The sequence below is a fragment of the Thermobia domestica genome, chromosome 8, assembly GCF_964235325.1.
Source record: "Thermobia domestica chromosome 8, izTheDome1.hap1.1, whole genome shotgun sequence".
NCBI lineage: Eukaryota > Metazoa > Arthropoda > Insecta > Zygentoma > Lepismatidae > Thermobia > Thermobia domestica.
In genome coordinates, this window is record NC_137461.1 from 55,138,304 (window position 1) to 55,158,922 (window position 20,619).

Sequence of the window (20,619 nt, forward strand, 5' to 3'; positions counted from 1 at the left end):
CACCTCTTCTTCTCCGCCACTCCATCTCTAAAGCAGTGTGTGTGAGGTATTGCATTCTTTCCATTTAGACGAAAAAAAAGCAGGAATCAACTTTAGAATGTTATAGCTCTAAAATAGCCTTTTTCATTCGTTTGATCTGAAATATCTTTTAAGAGCATATTTTTTTTTCAAAAAATTTACAAAATCTTCACATTGCTTCATTAATACCTTTAATTTCATTCTTCATTGTTTCCCTTCTTTAAAGACTGCAAGCTCATAAGATGCTCCCTAAGAAATCTATGGAAATTGCCAATAACGGCAGTAAGTTTTGTGCTTCCTAAAGTCTGTAATGCACGCACCGAACTCGAGAATATCTACTGAGAGAAATGAGTGTTATTCAATGATTAATTTAATTTTTCTTCAGTAATTGCAAGCTAATGTTCCAAGAGCGTCATTTGAGCAGGACAGGAGGGTGTAATTTCCCTTCCCTTGAGCTTCATAAATACATATTGTTTGACAAAATGTATAGTAATACACTTCCCCCCGAAGAAAATCTAAAATGTCACTGCTTGTAGCAACAAACCTATGGAGTTAAAATAGCACATTGCTAGAGAGCTTACATTTGGTTTCAAGAGTCGAAGGTTTGATTTCAAACCATATGAGATCCTGGGCGACAGTGACAGAGACAGACACAGGGAGAGATTGAAATATGGAACAGAGAGGAATGATTTATATACACAGATTTAGAACTGGAGAGAAATGATCGGACAGCATTCGTATTATGACGAAAATTGTGATTTTGTGATACAGAAGAAGGGAAGGTTTCGAACTACGAGGATCACATTAGGCAGTTGTCGAATTATAGTGGAGAACACTTTGGAGAGCATCAGATAATTACGAATGAAGAGAACGATCTTGAAAACTGACGAATTAAGAATTTTAAAAATCTGCAGCTTCCGAGACGGGTTTCGAATCGCGAACCTTGTAGTTATCGAACCATGAGTTTATCCATTCTGCTAAGGAGAACTCTGTACTCATGCACATACGTTTCCTTTAGCTAAGTTGAAAGCTAACTGAATGGGATATTCCAAAAGTTGACTTAATGGATCCGCCCTTCTGGTAGGATATAAACCTCTTGTAACTTAGTAACAATGTGCATAATGAACTTCTCCTTGTTTAGAACACTTTTTGGAGCAGAAACATTTGTTACTATTGTGTTAATTAGGTTACATTTGATAGAATCATCTGACAAAGTAGTGCCAAACCCTGTGCGTTATTGTCTGTGAGGTGAATGGTTAATGTAAGTTACTCCTACGTGTATGGTCCGAGCTTCGAATCAAGACCTTTCTTATTGATTATTTTCTTTGAGCTACGCTCATACTGTGCATTCCACAAGTTCAGTTTTGAAGTAATGTAGTCACAGCTTGTTTAATTCGAAATTAGTTTCAATTATGATATTTGTTATTACATGCGTTTATTTAACTTGCGATGGTTTAAACTTGATATTAAATCTTACAACCTAATGCAACTCATTTCCCTACGGCATACCATCATGAATGTTTTCACAACGACGACAGTCAGGCGTTAATACAAAATTCAGTTCTTACTGTAATGTATGTAATGTATGTGATATATTTAGAGAGTTTGACTCAGAAAAAACGTACAGTGCAACATTGACTCTTGGAGGAATTTTAAAATGATTTATTATACGTATAAATTACCATCTCAACAATTTACTGTGGAGGCTAAGCCACTGAAACCATTCCAGGGAGGAAAAGGGGTTATAAGTTTAAAAAAAAGTAATAGAATACGAAAAAAATTGGTGTCATATTCATAGTTTTCTGATTCGAAGAGATGAATAGTAGCTACCAGCTGGCAGTTCTCAGTTGTTTGTAGCCTTGCATAAATGGAAAATTGTTTTAAAATTATATTTTACATTCAAGCATGATTGTTAAATAAAAAGCTTGTCCTTCAACATTATGTTTCATAATTATTTTCTACTGTATTTCTTATTTATAATAATATATTTTCTATATACATTGTACTCTATGTTATACGTTTCTTAATTTCATTTTACATCTTGCATTTGAAGATGAGCTTATGCCAAACCAAAGCAGCAGGGACATACACAGAATGCAGGCCTTAGGAATCCAGAGTTCCTGCCCCACGAAATCACTAACTTTCTGTAAATTATATCTAAGTTTAGAGATGATGATAGTAAAACATGCCCTCAAAAAGCCTTGTCTACGCCCCTGGAAAACAGTGAAAATTTTAGTGAGTGAGCAGTTAGTAATGTTTCCTCAGAAGTTGTATCCCCGATAATTCGGAGTGTGATATCAGTATTTGTGCATTATCACTTTTCAACCGCAGTGTATTAAAATGCATTAAAAAGGGACTGTTCTAAAGTCTTCACTGGTTCTTGCTATGACCTCATGCCAATAGGGTCAACCTAGGACATTTCCACATCTGAAATATGACCTTTTATCTCAGTGATTCCGAAAACTATCCATTCGACACAAATATAGGATATTTTCGATTTTTTTTTTTTTTTTTTTTTTTTGCCTGTCACTCTCCCATTGTCAACTCCATGCCAATCAAGGCTTAATTTGGACTTACACTGCATCCACAGTGTCACTATTGATCTTTGCACATGAATTTGACACTAATATCGTTCGTATTTGACGTCTTTTACATGTCATCTTCACCTCTTGCTATGGGTGGTTTCAGTGTCTCGCCCCCATAACTATGGAGAAATTTCAGCCAACGTAACTATAATTATAAATTACCATTTGAAAAATAAGTGTACATGTGATATTTTTCGGAGAGGAATTCTTTAACTACTTTTTCGATATAAATGTTTTGCCTTTTTTGCTTTCCATGGTAAAAATTGCCAAATGGCTCAACTTCATCTGCACAATTGTGCAATGAATATAGGTTTTAGTGATTTAATTCACTGAATGCTAGCTTAGATATTGCTCTTGTCAGAGAAAAGTGAGATTCAGTTATAAAAGGTAAATTAAATGAAATATTTAAGTTTTATGGCCCACGATTATACCGATTACGCTAATGGTGACATTGATGCTGAGAAGTGAATTAAATCGTGGAATGAAGAAGTGGGAGGAAAAGGGAGAAACCCGAGAAAACTCATGCACACAGTGTTTGTCTATAATAAAATTCATTCGGCACGAGCAGAGATCGAACCAAGGACCCCATGCACAATAGGTAAAGTTATAAAAGAATAGGCGTCTAAACAAATACGGAACATTACTATCAATGAGAGTTATATAAGATTAGAGCTTTAGCTATTTCATTCTAAGGTAAACTTTCAATTAATCTTGTTCTTCATTACTGTTCGAAAACATAAAGTTGTTGCTGCAAGGACGTGATAAATCTTTTCAGTAGACTTCACAGTCTATAGCTCCTTCACAACTCCTTTTTCATCTAAGGCTAAGTAGTTGTATTTTAGACATTAAGGAGAAAGTGTGAAATTATATAAAAACCTCTAAAGTGGAATTACCAAACTTCAGTGGGCCCTGTAGTTTTTTTTTTTTACTGCTGTGTGAATTGAGTAGTATTTGTTAGAACTGTTTTTTAAACGAGACGAAAGATCCTATACTCAAACACAGATCATGTCTTTCAAAGCTCTAATGGGAAACGAAACGAATAGTCGTATACATGATACGTTTTTGAAGGAAAAAGAGCAAAACATTGATTCACAAACGTATAATGGTATCATTTGCATGCAAATTTATAACTAATAGAACGTGTTGGCTTGTTAGATGAGGGGTTAGTAAACCGGATTCTTCTGCTGGTGGTCTCACCTTCTAATCTCGTCCATTCTTGTTGCGTTTTCCTTTTAGCTACACTGAGTTTGTGCATTCCAGATCTTCAAGCTTGAACCAAATCTAATCCCAGTTAGTGAATTAAAAGTAGCTGACATTATTTTCAAACACGAGACGTTATTACATGCTTTTCGTTAGCTTACAGTACTCAACTTTGATATCAACTCTTCCATCCTTCATTTAACTTATTTCTTGACGTGTTTTGTTACAAAATTTACTAATCATGAGGGAAAAATTTCTTTACCAGTTAATGGTGACTACTCTGAAAGCAAGTGCAAAATATGAGAATTAAATGTCATCAGTAGTTTCGTGTGGAGAAGAAAAAAACTCGTTAACCAAAAGTTTAAGAACAAAAGTTTAAGAAGAACCAAAGGTTTAAGAAAGTTAAGTTATTAATATAAACTTTGCTGCAGATTATTCACTTATATCATGATGAAAGAAATACGAAAGACATTCTGAAACGAAGAAATACAACATACAACTTTGCAAGCGGAGGCAAAGAAACCTAGCATAACAAGACTAAAGACGGATCGTTTACGGCGTACTGATCATGGTTGAGTGGTCAAGGCACAGAACCAGTAATCTTGAGGTTCGTTGTTACAATCCGCGTTGGGCACTTTTATTTTGCTTTAGTATTATTGATGGCGATTGATCGACGATGACATAAGTTTTATTATATTCAGATATTTGAATACTCGGATGTTTCAATACTTCAACTATCAAAACACGTCAAGAAATAAGTTAAATGAAGGATGGAAGAGTTGATATCAAAGTTGAGTACTGTAAGCTAGTGAAAAGCATAATAAGGTCTCGTGTTTGAAAATAATGTCAGCTACATTTAATTCAATAACTGGTATTAGATTTGGTTCAAGCTTGAAGATCTGGAATACAGAAACTCAGTGTAGCTAAAAGAAAAACGCAACAAGAATGGACGAGATTCGAACGTAGAGCCACCAGCAGAAAACGCGTTCACTAATGAATCATGTATCAAGCCAACACCTTTTATAAGTTATAAATTTGCATGCAAATAATACCATTATACGTTTGTGCAATCAATGTTTTGCTCTTTTTCTCTTTAAAAACGTAACATGTATACGACGATACGTTTCGTTTCAATTTAGAGCTTTGAAAGACATGCATTGTGTTTGAGTATAGGATCTCACTTTAAAAAACAGACAATACATTGATATCGAAAAAGTAGTTAACGAATTCCCCTCCGAAAAATATCACATGTACACTTATTTTTTAAATGGTAATTTAAAATTACACTTACGTTGGTTGAAATTTCTCCATAGTTATTGGGACGAGACAATTTCTCCATACCAAGAGGTGTGGATGACATGTAAAAGACGTCAAATACGAACGATATTAGTGTCGAGTTCATGTGCAAAGATCAATAGTGACACTGTGGAAGCTACATAAGTACAAATTAAGCCTTGGTTGGCATGGAGTTGACAATGGGAGAGTGACAGGCAAAAAGAATCGAAAATATCCTATATTTGTGTCGAATGGATAGTTTTCGAGATCTCTGGCATAAAAGGTGATATTTCAGATGTGGATATGTCCAAGATTAACCCTATTGGCATGAAGTCATAGCAAGAAACAATGATGAATTCAAAACACTTTCTTTTTAGTACATTTTAATACACTGCGGTTGAAAAGTGATAATGCACAAATACTGATATCACTCTCGGAAAAATCGGAGACATTACTAACTGCTCACTCACTAAAATTTTCACTGCTTTCCAGGGGCGCAGACAAGGCTTTTTTTGTCATGTTTTACTAAAATGTCTATCATAATCTCTAAAATTGGATATAATTTACAGAAAAGTAGTGATTTCCTGGGGCAGGAGCTCTAGACTGCCAACGTCTGCATTCTGTGTATGTCCCTGCTGCTCTGATTTGGCATAAGCTCATCTTCAAATGTAAGACGTAAAATGAAGTTAAGAAACGTATAACATAGAATACAATATATATATATAGAAAATATGGTATATAAATAAAACATACAGTAGAAAATAATTATGAAACATAACGTTGAAGGACAAGCTTTTTATTTAACAATCATACTTGAATGTAAAACATACTTTTAAAACAATTTTCCATTTATGCAAGGCTACAAACGTGTGAGGACTGCCATCTGGTAGCCACTATTCATCTCTTGGAATCAAAAAGCTATGAATTTGACACCAATATTTTTTGTGTTCTATTACTTTTTTTTACTTACAACCCCTTTCCCTCCCTGGAATGGTTACAGTGCCTTAGCCCCCACAGTAGATTGTTGAGGTGGTAATTTTTACGTATAGTAAATTCGTTTGAAATTCCTCCAAGAGTCAATGTTGCACTGTACGTTTTTTTCTGAGCCAAACTCTCTCTATATATATCATACATTACATACATTACAGTAAGAACTGAATTTTGTATTAACGCCTGACTGTCGTCGTTGTGAAAACATTCATGATGATATGCCGTAGGGAAATGAGTTGCATTAGGTTGTAAGATTTAATATCAAGTTTGAACCATCACAAGTTAAAGAAACGCATGTAATAACAAATATCATAATTGAAATTAATTTCGAATTAACTAGCTGTGACTACATTACTTCAAAATTGAATTTGTGGAGCACAGTATGAGCGTAGCTCAAAGAAAATAATCAATAAGAATGGTCTTGATTTGAAGCTCGGACCATACACGTAGGAGTAACTTACATTAACCATTCACCTAACAGACAATGACGCACAGGGTTTGGCACTACTTTGTCATATGGGTCTATCAAAACTAACCTAATTATCACAATAGTAACTAATTTTAATGCTTTAAAAAGTTTTCTAAACAAGGGGAAGTTCATTATGCACATTGTAACTAAGTTACAAGAGGTTTATATCCTATGAGAACGGGGCATTCAACAAGTCAACTTTTTGAAACTCCTATTAAGTTAGCTTTCAATGTAGCTAAAGGAAACGTATGTACATGAGCACAGAGTTCTCCGTAAAAGAATGCATGAAGTCATGGTTCGATAACTACAAGGTTCGCATTTCGAAACCCATTTCGGAAGCTGAAGATTTTTAAAATTCTTAATTCATCTGTTCTCAAGATCTTTCTCTCCATTCGTAACTACCTGATGCTCTCAAAATTGTTCTCCACCTTAATTCGACTACTGCGTAATGTGATCCTCGCAGTTCGATACCTTCCCTTCTTCAGTTTCACAAAATCACAATTTTCGTCATAATACAAACGCTCTCAGATCATTTCTCTCCAGTTCTAAATCCCTGTATAAAAATCATTCCTCTCTGTCTCCTTATTTCAATCTCTCTCTGTGCCTGTCTCTGTCCATGCCGCCCAGGAACTCATATGGCTTGAGATCAAACCTTCGACTCACGAAACCAAATGTAAGATCTCTAAAAACATGCTATCGTAACTTATAGGCTTTTAGCTACAAGCAGTGTCATTTTAGATTTTTTATTAGTGTATTACTATACATTTTGTCAAACAATATGTATTTATGACGCTCATGGGAGGGGAAATTACATCCTCCTGTCCTGCCCAAATGACGCTCTTGGAACATTAGCTTACAATTACTGAAATGAAATGAACTGAATCATGGAATAACACTCATTTCTCTTAGTAGATATTCTCGAGCTCTGTGCTTGCATTACAGACTTTAGGAAGCACAAAACTTACCGCCCTTTTTGGCGATTTCCATAGATTTCTTAGGGAGCATTTTACTAGCTTGCAGTCTTTAAAGAAGAGAAAGAATGAAGAATGAAATTAAAGGTATTAATGAAGCTATGGGAAGATTGTGTGACTTTTTAAAAATATGCTCTTAAAAGATATTTCAGAACAAAAGAATGAAAAAGACTGTTTTAGAGCTATAACATTGTAAACTCGATTCCTGTTTTTCTCGTCTGTACTACGTCACACACACTGCTTTAGACAAGAAGAGGTGGAGGAGGGGAGAAGTTGAAGTTGGGTCGTACTAGAAGCAACTAATCGATTGAGACATGTATTTCTGAATGCATAAGAAAACGGGGCAAGAGTTTGTTATTAATTTTGGACTTAGAAGTTTTGCAACATTTCCATGCCACAAACTGTATAAGGATTTAGCAAGCAGTTGCAGGTTTTCAATTTCAATTCGATGTTCCTCACAAAGCCAAGAAATAACAATAATTGTGTGGATTATCATTTAGAGATAAGGCATAATTACGGAAACATCTTGTATCCTATTATTATATGGTTATTCAAAAAGCGCACCAGTTTCCTTACGTGAAATTATGAAGTATATTTTTTCTAAACACACTAACAAAATTCCAACATATATTCTGATTCAGTATGGTGAATTACGTCTGGAATATGTCCTCTTCTATTGCACTGACATGCAATAACTCGTAAGCATTACGCGGAATGAGGCGATAAGGGAACGGGTGTTTGTGAAATTGCATTGTTTTGGAGGCAGCATGAAAGGTAGCACCATCCTGCTGAAACCATAAGTCTTGAATATCCATTCTATCGAAATGAGGCTACAAAAACTTTCTTATCATTCGATTCCTAGTTTCGCCCCAGAACCCCGCGAAGTCGCCTGACAGTTGCTGCATAGGTTTCTCCGTTCTGATAAGATATTTTTATAATTAGCACACGTAAATTGCCTCATGGCTAGATGCAGACTCAAGAAATGCGAGAATTGAGACTAAGGTAACAATCGGAATGTTTGTGGGAACCACAATATAAAACAGTATAAGCAACCGAGAAACAAAAATTTGCCAGACGATCCAACAATGGTACGTTTTCTGAATAACCCATTAATTATGTCATTAGAACTGAACATGACTTGATCGGAAGCATCAGGTCATAACATACCAGACCAGAATTTTACAACTCACAATTCATTTACGCATCTTCGTCTGTTCCTATTTTGCTCCTCACATACTGCGGAATATTTCCTAACAAACTAACAATTTTCAAAGTAGTCATAGAAGGTATCCAAAGTTCTATGTCATTTCATGAAATTAGTGTCGATGTGCTTTTGTAATACACCTTATAATTCCTAGGTTTCCGGCAACAACATGAAGTTCAAGAAATGCAAGAAGTTCAGAATCGAAATATTTGATCACTTAGTGAAAACTGTATAGAGATAGGGTTCAACAAGATTACATCTACCATAATTGACTTCATATTACGTACAATTTAATCTATCATGTTATGATAGAATTAATAAAGGATATAACGACCCTAGTATGAACACTGGTCCGTCACTAGTTCACGATGAAGGGTTATTAGATAAATTTTCCTCATACCAATATCATATCTACTTAACATTAATTTCAAATAGTAGAGTTTCAGCTAATATTTTCCAATATTACTATAAGTTACTAATTAAATTGAAATACAAAGATTGTTTCAGTGAATGGTAATACGCAGAATATTATAATAATGCTGTCAAAGAGTTTATAATTGAACACAATAATACCATAAACCAGAATTGAAAATAACTGAAGTTAAGTATGTTGTAAGATATCCAAAGGAAGAACTGGATATTAGTTGTAAAAATATAAGAACATAAATTAAATTGCAGAATTCTTTAATCGTAATTTAAAACGTGATACATATTTACTCATATCTCAATTTAAGTAATTTCGAAGGGTTTATTAAAAGACTAACATCTTGAAGTTTTAATTTTTTATGTGTTCATATGTAGAAAAATAATAAAATCATTTTCTGACACTTTTAAATCATTATTAACATTGTTAGTACTTCTCCTCACTGAAACGTATACTGTAGTTTCCTTTTCCATAATTAAATAGATATTTACGATAATTTTGTTTCTGGTGTTCATGCAGTTTTAAGACTTAATCAATATACACTGGATTAAGGTATCTTAACACTATGAGACAAAATTTTTGGTAGTCATATTTTTATATATATCTTATTTTAAAGCGTCATATGTTTGAACGTATGAATATGAGATAAGTGTAATATATTCAATATAAACGTTATATAAAGATTTATCTACATTCTGCTATATTGACGAAAGTATTAGATAAAATGAAATATATTAATAGGTTGTGTTAGGAAGTGTTATTTCCATATTGACCTGGGAAATATGTATATAATTACTTACTTTTGACAAGTGTATATAATACGACACAATTTTTATCACCTCAAAGTTTGAAGGTCTCAGAATGTTTTTTTTTTTTCGATAATACGAGTGTTATTTATGTATTTAGACATCCTGGATTCGAAACTGATACTCAAAATATCGTACTGCCAACAGTTTTGGCACACATAGCTTACATTTGCAATTGATAACATTGCAATATTATGATATTATAATGTATACCAAATCACCATATGAAACTTAGAAGCGGCGCATCTCTTTCAACTGTTCATCAGTTGCGTCCCTGGCAGCACACATTGAACTGTCACATTTGGAAATGTCGCTTCCTGTTCGTCACGGTGTTGTTTGAGGAAAGAAGTACATGTTAGTGTTAGTGTACAATGTCTACCCGAGGCTGTGTAATCTTTCCTAATTGTTTTTTGTTATATTTATGCTGAACTTGGGGTGAAAAAAAGACGAAAGAAACTTTACAGATTTCGTCAAGAAGGTCTACCATGCCTATTTCGGAGTGAAACTAGGCATCAACAAACCATGAGTTCGACATATTGTGTGTGTTGTGTGTGTAGAAGATTTATGACGATGGGAGTCAAGAAAGAAAAAGTCATTTGGATTTGGCACCATTACGGTCTTACGTGATCAATAGAATCATAAGGACGACCGCTATTTCTGCTCTTGTAAATTTACTGGTTTCGATAAGAAAAAATAACTATCCATATCCAAACAACATTCGCTTAACGATTTGAGCTGTTCTACATGGCCCTGACATACCTATGTCACAGCCTTCGCAAATAATAGATGCGGACGACAGTGATGACATAGATATTGTGCAGGAGCCTCATGATACTCAGTCAGATTTCGTCCATGATGTGGGGCTGACAAAGGGCAAAGCAGAGCTCATAGGGTCAAGACTGTGTGAAAGACAATTATTAGCACCCGGTAGGTCCGTCACATTTTACAGACAAAGGGACTTGATATTTACAGAATATTTTGCTCAAAAGGACTTGTTAGTTTACAGCAGTGATGAACAAGGTTTGATGGGTCAGTTGTACGTTCCGTACGTGTCAGGTGACTGGAGACTTTTATTGACTCATTTAAAAGGAGTCTAAAGAGTTCTGCTGCACAATGGTATATACGCCTCAATACAAATTTGAGCCATAACAGGCCCGGCCCGGACACCTCCATATAGGGGTACATTGGGTCAATTTGAAAATTTTAAATGGCAAAGGGGGTCGTGTAATATATCATTGGAAAGGTTTCGACATTGAGATATATTTTCTAGACCGTCTCAAATTCCTATGTTGACCCCCATACAAAATGTCGGGGTTCACATTTCGTGTTCATAAAGTCCGTTGCTACCCCATATATCTTTGAACCGACTACGAATATGGCAAAACGCAGAAACAAGATCACCATTTTAAGAGACCTACATTTTGAGCTGTAAAAGTTTCACCCCAGGCACCCCACATAGGGATACGTGGGGTCAACTTGGAAATTTAAAGTGGCAAATGGGGTCGATTAATATATTTTTGGAAATGTCTTAACAAGGAAAATACTTTGCCGAAAGTTTCAAATACCTATGCTCACTCTATCCAAAATGGCGGGGTTTACATTTCGTATCCATAAACTTCGTCGCCACCCCATGTATCTTCGAAACGACTGTAGATATGAGAAAACGAAAAAACACGTCCATCATTTTTTTAAGAGGCGTCCATTTTGAGCTATAGAAGGTCCACCTAAGAAACACCCATATAGCGATACGTGGAGTCAACTTGAGAATTTTAAATAGCAAAAGGGAATCAAGTAATATATCGTTGGAAAGGTCTCAGCGAGAGAAATCTTTTGCCAAAAGTTTCAATTCCCTACGTTGAACCCATTCAAAATGGCGATGGTTCATATTTCGTGTTTATAAAGTCCGTTGTCACCCCCTGTATCTTCAAGACGACTATGAATATGAGAAATAGCAAAAACGATCTTGAATTCTGATCTATAGAAGATCTACCCCAGACGCCCCCATATAGGAGTACGTGGGGTCAAATTGAAAATTTTAAATGACAAAGGGGATTAATATATCGTTGAAAAATTTTCAACAAGAGAAAAGTATTTTCCCAAAAGTTTGAAGTCCCTATGTTGACTCCATTCAAAACGGCAGGGTTGAAATTTCGTACATATTTAAATATTTTTAAGTTCAGCCCACGTACCTCTCCCTATATGGGAGTGTTTTGGGTGAACCTTCTGTATACCAAATGGAAGCCCCTTGAAATAATGATGGACGTGTTTTTACGTTCTCTCATATCTGCAGTTGTTTCGAATATACACGGAGTGGCAACGGACTTCATGCACACAAAATGGGAATCCCCGAAATTTTGTATGGGGTCAACATAGCAACTTGAAACGGTCTAGGAAATGTTTCCCTTCTTGAAAACTTTCCGACGATATATTACTCAACCCCCTTTGCCGTTTAAAATTTTCAAGTTGACCCCACGTAACCATATATTGGTGTGTCCGGGCTGGGCCTTTTATAGCTCAAATTTTAAGTCTTTTAAAATAATGATGGACATGTTTTTGCATTTCCCATACTCGTAGTCGTTTCGAAGATACAATACGTGGGGTCTCAAGGGACTTTATGGACACCCTGTATATATATATATATATATATATATATATATATATATATGTGTGTGTGTGTGTGTGTGTGTGTGTGTGTGTGTATGTGTGTGTGTGTGTGTGTGTGTGTGTGTGTGTGTGTGTGCGTCATATTTCAATAGATGTTATCAATATTGGGCACGTATACGATTTGTGCGGGTAATAGGATGTTTTGGGTGTCATTTTCGAATTCAGGAAGTGGAAATATATTAAGAACACGTACAATGGCGATTTTTTTTACTGTTGCACTGTGTTATTACAGCGTAAATTTAGAGAGCGTAGTATGTATAAAGAAATCATACTTACGTTCAGGAATGCCAAGTGATAGACCTGCCAGACATAGGATCAGCGCAATCCAGAGGAACTTCATGATGTGTTAGCCTTTCTCTAGTAAAATCCAATATATATGTTAGCAGAAACTAAAAGATAAATAAGTCACTAAATTTGATAAACTTGTTTCCATAAGTTTCTCCGTTCATACTAATTTCCGTATCGCTTTCATATTCTTCACCTTCATCACTTTAGAGTCAATAAGCTGCATATACGCACAGGGAGTTAAACTGCGAATAAAACTATAAGATTAATTGATTTATAATTCAGCATTAAAATCTGTTTCTTCACGTGTACAAACGCGAAAGCTATTTCGTAGTATCAAATTATACATTCATATGTGTGTTAAACAATACATGGTTTATTATTGGTATTCTATAAGAGAGATATACCAAGTAAATCTCCATGGAGTGTATAATGCAGATACGCCAACACCATAAAGGTGAATCCAAACCACCGTAGTGTTTCAAATTGATAATAATTTACGACGCACAAACAAACTTTGCCCTACGTGGCACAACGAGATGATTATAATTAAGATAATAATTTGAACATCTTAGGAAAATCCAACTTGAATTATAATTACGGATACAGAGTCCATTTCACGTATAGAACGCAAAGCATTGGTCATGAACTTTCCTCGTCTTTTGCGCAAACCACAAGTCAGTAGAAATATTTTGTTAAAATCACGTGACGCATGTAGGCAAGTATATTTTTTTTCACTAGGGAGTTAAATGTGACTAAAAATATAATTTCGCCAATGGATATAAATTCCCAACCATCACTTGAAAACTGTTTATGAAACGGTAACTAAATCGTGAACCATATGCATAAGCGAGCTGTCATTATCGTTTTGGCACCATTAAGAGACTATCCTTTGTTCCATTTATGGGCAGTAGAGGCCGCTCTAGTTGTGTGGTAATTTTTAGCTTAATTTAGTAAATATAATATTTAGTGAGTAAAGGAAATCTCGAATATTTCTGAAATCAAAAGTAAAGAATTGAAACGGAGAGTTTCTAGGTTGGCAGTATGAGGTGACATCTCATACAGCTTCAATTTAAAATTTTTACATCGGTCCCACTATCTCAAATCCAGAAATGGTGTACGTAAGACATATACGTACAAATGTATTCCTCCTGTTTATTTTCCTTTGTATACAGGAATGATATATTGCTAAATAGTGGAGTCAATTTAGATCATTTAGGTTAAATAAAACTGAAGTTTTTGGAAGATAAAAGAATATGATACAGTTCTATTTGAACAAATATTTCTCCTGCTTTATTAGGTTAATGTCATACAGTGAGATGTAATATTGTTTCTTTAAATATTTGAGGAGGGTGTGGTTTCTGGTTTTACTTTTGAAAGTAAAGAAAATGTAAAATAATACATTGTTAAAAATACTTTCTTAAATCTGAGAAACCGTTTCTTATCTGTGCACCGAGAATAAATTTTCTTAGAAATAGTTTGAAACTCTCATTAATGAGAAATGAAGAAAAGTAGAGTTACTTTCCTTATGAATGAGAATTGCCAAACCTCATTTCTAAGAAAATATTGTCTCGGTGCATAGTTAAGAAATGTTTTCTCATATTTCAGAAACAATTTTTAACAGTGTAAAATTTAGACAAAACCATTGATTATGTTACAATTAACCTGGCACTGATTATGCTATAAAGATATATTTATCAGCCAATTCTGAAAAAGTATAAAATAAAGTATTTTTCATCTTTCCTTGGAATTTAGAACTACATATTTGAACACTAAGGTAACGTACCGAAATTTCTCAGAAATAGTTTCCGTAATGTATAAAGGTTACATTTGTTAAGAATCAGTACTTTATAAGTTAGTTGTTACGTTCTTATTACAAATCATTCATTGAGTTTTAAAATGATATAAGCTGAAAACTATTAAAAGTTTAGTGTCAATAACAGAAAACAGAATAGACTTGAAAATATAGTTTCTCGTATGCGTTATATCAGCATATTGCGACGTATTGAAGTACAAGCATAATTCTATAAAGACGTAAATTAACCCACCTCATCAGGTCCGCGCTCATGAGTTCAGAACTCACGCTCATTCGATCATATCCTCACGATGTGAGCGTGAAGTTGAGTGGGCATTATATTTAGATCATAAGGTGGGCGTGAGGTTGACCGAGCGTGATATCTTATGATGTTATGAGCGTGAATTTGACTAAGCGTGATCTCGAAAAGATGTGAGCATGAGTTTCAGTGAGGTTAATCCAAAATAATCACCTTTAATGAATGCTGTCTTTCCGTTGTTTGTGCAGTATATATTTATGAGAAAGTTTGCAACTGCAATATGGCATAGTCACGGAACATAGTTTTCGCTTCAATCGCTTATCAGCACTTTTCTCCGTGCAGCCCTTCCCTGTATATGTATGCAATGTAATTGATGGCAATTTGTTATTTTGGAATATGCTGCTTGTGCTCGCCTTTTACTTGGTCCACAGTCTCTCCATGGTTCAAAGTAACAACCCACAGTTTCTACTTGCTAATAAGATTTCATTTCAGTTGATAGTCCATCGCCATATTTCTCACTGTCCCTCGAATCTACTTTCTTCACGGTCGTATCACGTAACAGAGGTTAAAGAATTTACTTCTTGAAATAGGACGTACAGCCATTTTGCAGTATCACTGTGTTCTCCGTTCACTTCATTCTTTCGTTCGCTTACTACTCAGATAGTACAAAATTTATCCTAACACGACATCACCCAGGCCTGAATATGAACTTTCTATAACAAAATATTGACTTTAACGAACAATATATGCTCAAAAGGAGTTGCTTCCGTTGAACGTTCATCATTTACGTGATCATGAGTCAAATAAAACAAATGATTTTTCATCAGGAAATTTGGATGATTTAGATAACATTTTTCTAAGTTAGTGATAAAAGGTATATACAATCAAAAGCATTAAAAATAGGGAACTCCATCCGCTTGTATTGTGGTCTGCAGACGAGTTAACTGTTACGTCAGGCTTCAAAGAAGATGATAGTTCGGGGTTTTCATGTTTCGATAACATTATATGTATTCTATTGAAAATGTTCAGTCACCAGCGTATCTCCCCACAGAGTGCTCTATTTCCATCCCAGGCGGGAGCTCATGTTGTTCGGATCCACGTTAATATGTATGTTCATGTCTTATATAGCCTTGCTGGTGAACCGGATGTTCAGCTCAAAATAAACTCATTATTGGTAGTAATGTTGACAGATTCTTGTCCTCATACTGGAGAGATTGCTGTTAGGTGAATAATGAAAGGGAGACAAAACATACAAACAAAAATATGGCTGTTTAGAGTTCTAACGTTAATTTCAATGCTATGAATATGTCGATTTAATCAATTTGTCAGAAATAACAATAAGGTAACCTCCTGTTACAGCTAACGTATCAACAGATGAAGTCACGGAAATGTTTGTGGCAAAAGGACATTTTCGACAGTTTGTTAAGTTTCTGTGCCACACACAATCGGTTGAGAGGTGGGTAAAGCTAATAACAGAATCTTCTTCAAAGGTATGCGGCAGTGTTGCACGATACTGATATATTCTCCCACAACTGAATACACGAACTCATCTATCAGGCTCCGATCATAAATATCAACATTTTGTTACACGATTCGACTAAAGAACTTTAAGTAGGAGGAGGGTGGATGGGAGGAACTCTCTGTGTAGCCCCATATATGTGGTAATTTCTGGGCTTGTTTGGTGTTCATGGGTCCCTTTTTCAACCTTGCCTTATGTACTTGTCTCCGTACTGTCTCCGTACTGTTCCTACTACACACCAACGAGGCAAAGAGCTGTACATCAGGAATCTTAACTAATTTTCTATACATACCTAGAACGATGATAAATATTTTTTTTTTTAAATTAACACCTTTCGTTCCTGCAGAGCCTGGTTAAGTATTTTTATCCGACTCTGTTTTGGTGACGAAACAACCTTATATATCTTTTGCATATTCAAACTTAATTTTCTAAAAAAAAGCCAATAATATTGTCACTAATCGCAACTATATATATATATATATATATATATATATATATATATATATATATATATATATATATAGAATTAACGTTCTCTGGGTTGCAATTTATCCTTGGTTTCTTTTCAGACCTCTAACATACGGGTAACCTGTAAGTTTCCCTTGCCAATTTAATCTATAATGCTTACTACAGAGAAGGATAATAATAATCCCCTAATATATTTTTAGCTCGACTTATGGTTTTACTCTTACAAAACTTTGTTGACTGCCTGCGGGGCTGGTTCGTTTATATAATAGGAGTATCGAATCATAATGCACATTTTCTTACCAAAGAAAACACGATAAGTAGAAAATAAAGAGATGAGTACTTGATTCGAAGTAATAGTCATAACTATCTGTATATTTCTTCCATCTTTCAGGTAATTTGTGGATAACCTTCCAATAGAACTGCGCGTCCTGAGAAGAACACGATTCAAATACCCACTTGTCCACTTATTCACACGCTTTAAAGTGCAGATAAGAAAGTGCGGGTAACATTGAGCGGAACAATTAGTAATCTGAAGTGGCAAGGTCAGGTAAATACGACAGGTGGGATAACATTTCACACGCAAAGTCCTTTAACGTGCCGTTAACCAGTTTAGAATTGTGTGATTCTGCGTTATCAGGAAGGATAATTATTTGCCCTTGTCTTCTTGTCCATTTGACGATTAAATAGTGTACAGAATGACTATTTGTTATCAGTTTCAAACGGTTTAGACAGTTCATAATTCACTACACCTACTACGTACAGGGCATAGATTATTCCCAAAATAGTCTATACAGATAGTTGACTTAGATCAACCTACGCGTTTTTGCATTGCTAATGTTCAAAATAAATCCACTTCGCAATGTCAGTCACTATTCAACGTATGAAGTAAAATGAAATAAAATCTTTCAATTTTATGGCTCACGCCTTTGCCAGTTAGGCTAAAGGAGACGTCGATGATGAGAAATGAATGAAATGGTGGAACAAAGAATATGGGACGAACTGAGAGAACCCCGAGAAAGTCCCCCCCCACACACACGGTGTTTGTCCATCATAAATTTCACTTGGCGTGAGCTGGGATCGAACCAGGGACCCAATACTCCATAGGTGAACGCTAGTAGGTAGGGGTCACTTGGTGCTGTTTTTTCCAACTGCGCATGCGCAAACCCTTGACGCTGATTGGCTGGCGCAGGTCACGTGACCCCGCCCCTTGACGCTGATTGGTCGGTTCGGGCCACGCCCCTTGACGCTGGTTGGTTGGCCACGCCCCTTGACGCTGATTGGACTGTGCAGGCCACGCCCCTTGACGGCGATTAGTCACGCTCTTTTACGACCTCCTATCTACTGCGCTGACTGGCTGCCAGCGGACCCCCGCTGATTGGCTGGCACCGGACCCACCCCGATTGGCTGGCACCGGACCCCGCCCCCTTAACGCCGATTGGCGGACCACGCGCACGGTCTTTTAGGAGGAGTACCGCGCTGATCGGCCGGCGCCGGATCCCCGCCCACGCACATGTCACATAAGATTCGTTCCCTTTTATGAGCACTTTACGAACACATAGCAGATCGATAACACAGCAGAGACTACGAACACATAGCAGAAATTACATAAGACTCGTTCCCTTTTATGAGCACTTTTACCATAGCAGAAATTACACAGAGACTACGAGCCCATAACATAGCACATACAACATAGCACGGGTGCACTCGTTCCCTTTTATGAGCACTCTTTTTTAAACATAGCAGAGAATAATTCACCCTCCATTTTGAGACCAATTTTTGACCTACTGCGCATATGCGCAAAACTGTTCCGATTTCGCTGTTAAAAAATAACAACACACACACACACACACACACACAGCAGACCATAGACTGTTCCAGTTCAGGAGCAGATTACGGCTATGCGCAGAAACATAAAATAAGACATAACACCCCCTTTCTCTTTTACGAGCACTTTATAGCAGCATAATAGAACAGAGAATAAAAAATAACAACACACACACACACACACACACACACACACACACACACACACACACACTTGATTGCTTATGCGCAGTAAAATTAAATTACCAATCAATTACACATTGCACGCATGCGCAGAAAAATTACAGTCACATAACAAACTGTTCCAGTTACAGTGCCAGTTCCGGTTATTCATTCCCTAAATAACATAGTATACACCCACGCTTGGTTGCGTATGCCAAATCCGATTTAGTAGATATAACACGCATGCGCAGAAATATTTATATTTCCGATTCGACCATGCTGGTAAAGAATACCACACTTATTTCTACCTGGGTCTTACAGTTTATGTGGGATACGCCATTTTTATGACAATTTTAACCGATTTGGATGAAACTCGGTATACAGGGGTTTTCGGCCATGCTGATTACGAATATTATATTTATTTCTACCTGGGTCTTATAGTTTATGTGAGATACGCCCTTTCTATGACACTTAAAAACCCAATCACTCGTAAACAAAGTCACATATTGAGGTCGTGTCTCCACATTTAGTAATTGGTCATTAGGTACTACAAGTTCCAAAATAATGATCATCGAGGTCAAAGGTCAACATACTTAAAACCTAGTAACTCGAAAACGGATCCACATATTGAGAGGGTGTTTCCAAATTTTGGTAATTGGTCATCAGGTACTAGAAGTTTCAAAATAATGACCATTGAGGTCAAAGGTATACCTACTTAAAACCTAATAACTGGAAAACGGATCCATATATTGAGATGGTGTTTCCAAGTCTGGTAATTGGTCATCAGGTACTACAAGATCCAAAATAATGACCATCGATGTCAAAGGTCAACATACTTAATACCTAATCACTCGAAAACGGATCCACATATTGAGATGGTGTTTCCAAATCTAGTAATTGGTCATCAGGTACTACAAGTTCCAAAATAATGACCATCGAGGTCAAAGGTCAACATACTTAAAACCTAATAACACGAAAACGGCACCACCTATTGAGATGGTGTTTCCAAATCTAGTAATTGGTCATCAGGTACTACAAGTTCTAAAATAATGACCATCAAAGTCAAAGGTCAACATACTTAAAACCTAATAACACGAAAACGGAGCCACATATTGAGGTCGTGTTTCCACGTTTAGTAATTGGTCATCAGGTACACTACAAGTTTCAAAATAATGATCATCGAGGTCAAAGGTCAACATACTTAAAACCTAATAACTCGAAAACGAACCCACATATTGAGATGTTGTTTCCAAATCTAGTAATTGGTCATCAGGTACTACATGCTCCAAAATAATGACCATCGAGGTCAAAGGTCAAAATACTTAAAACCTAATAACTCGAAAATGGATCCACATACTCAGGTGCTGTTTCCACATTTAGTAATCGGCCACCAACTACTACATGTCCTAAAGGTACTTACCACGGAGGTCAAAAATCAGACTAGTAAACGAAGCAACATATTAATGTGGTGTTTCCACATTTAGTAATTGGTTACCAGCAACTACATGCCCCAAAAAGGTCAAATATTTAAACCAGAATAACTCGTAGATTGAGCGTCGGAAAATTTTTGTACCAAGGAGAAAATGTGAAGGAGGAATAAATTTGAGTGCCCTATTGAATTTTGTACAAACGAGAAATCTCATTTGCAACTAGCTTAGAATATCTGTACCTGTTTGGGTTATTCAAAATTTGGATAGACTA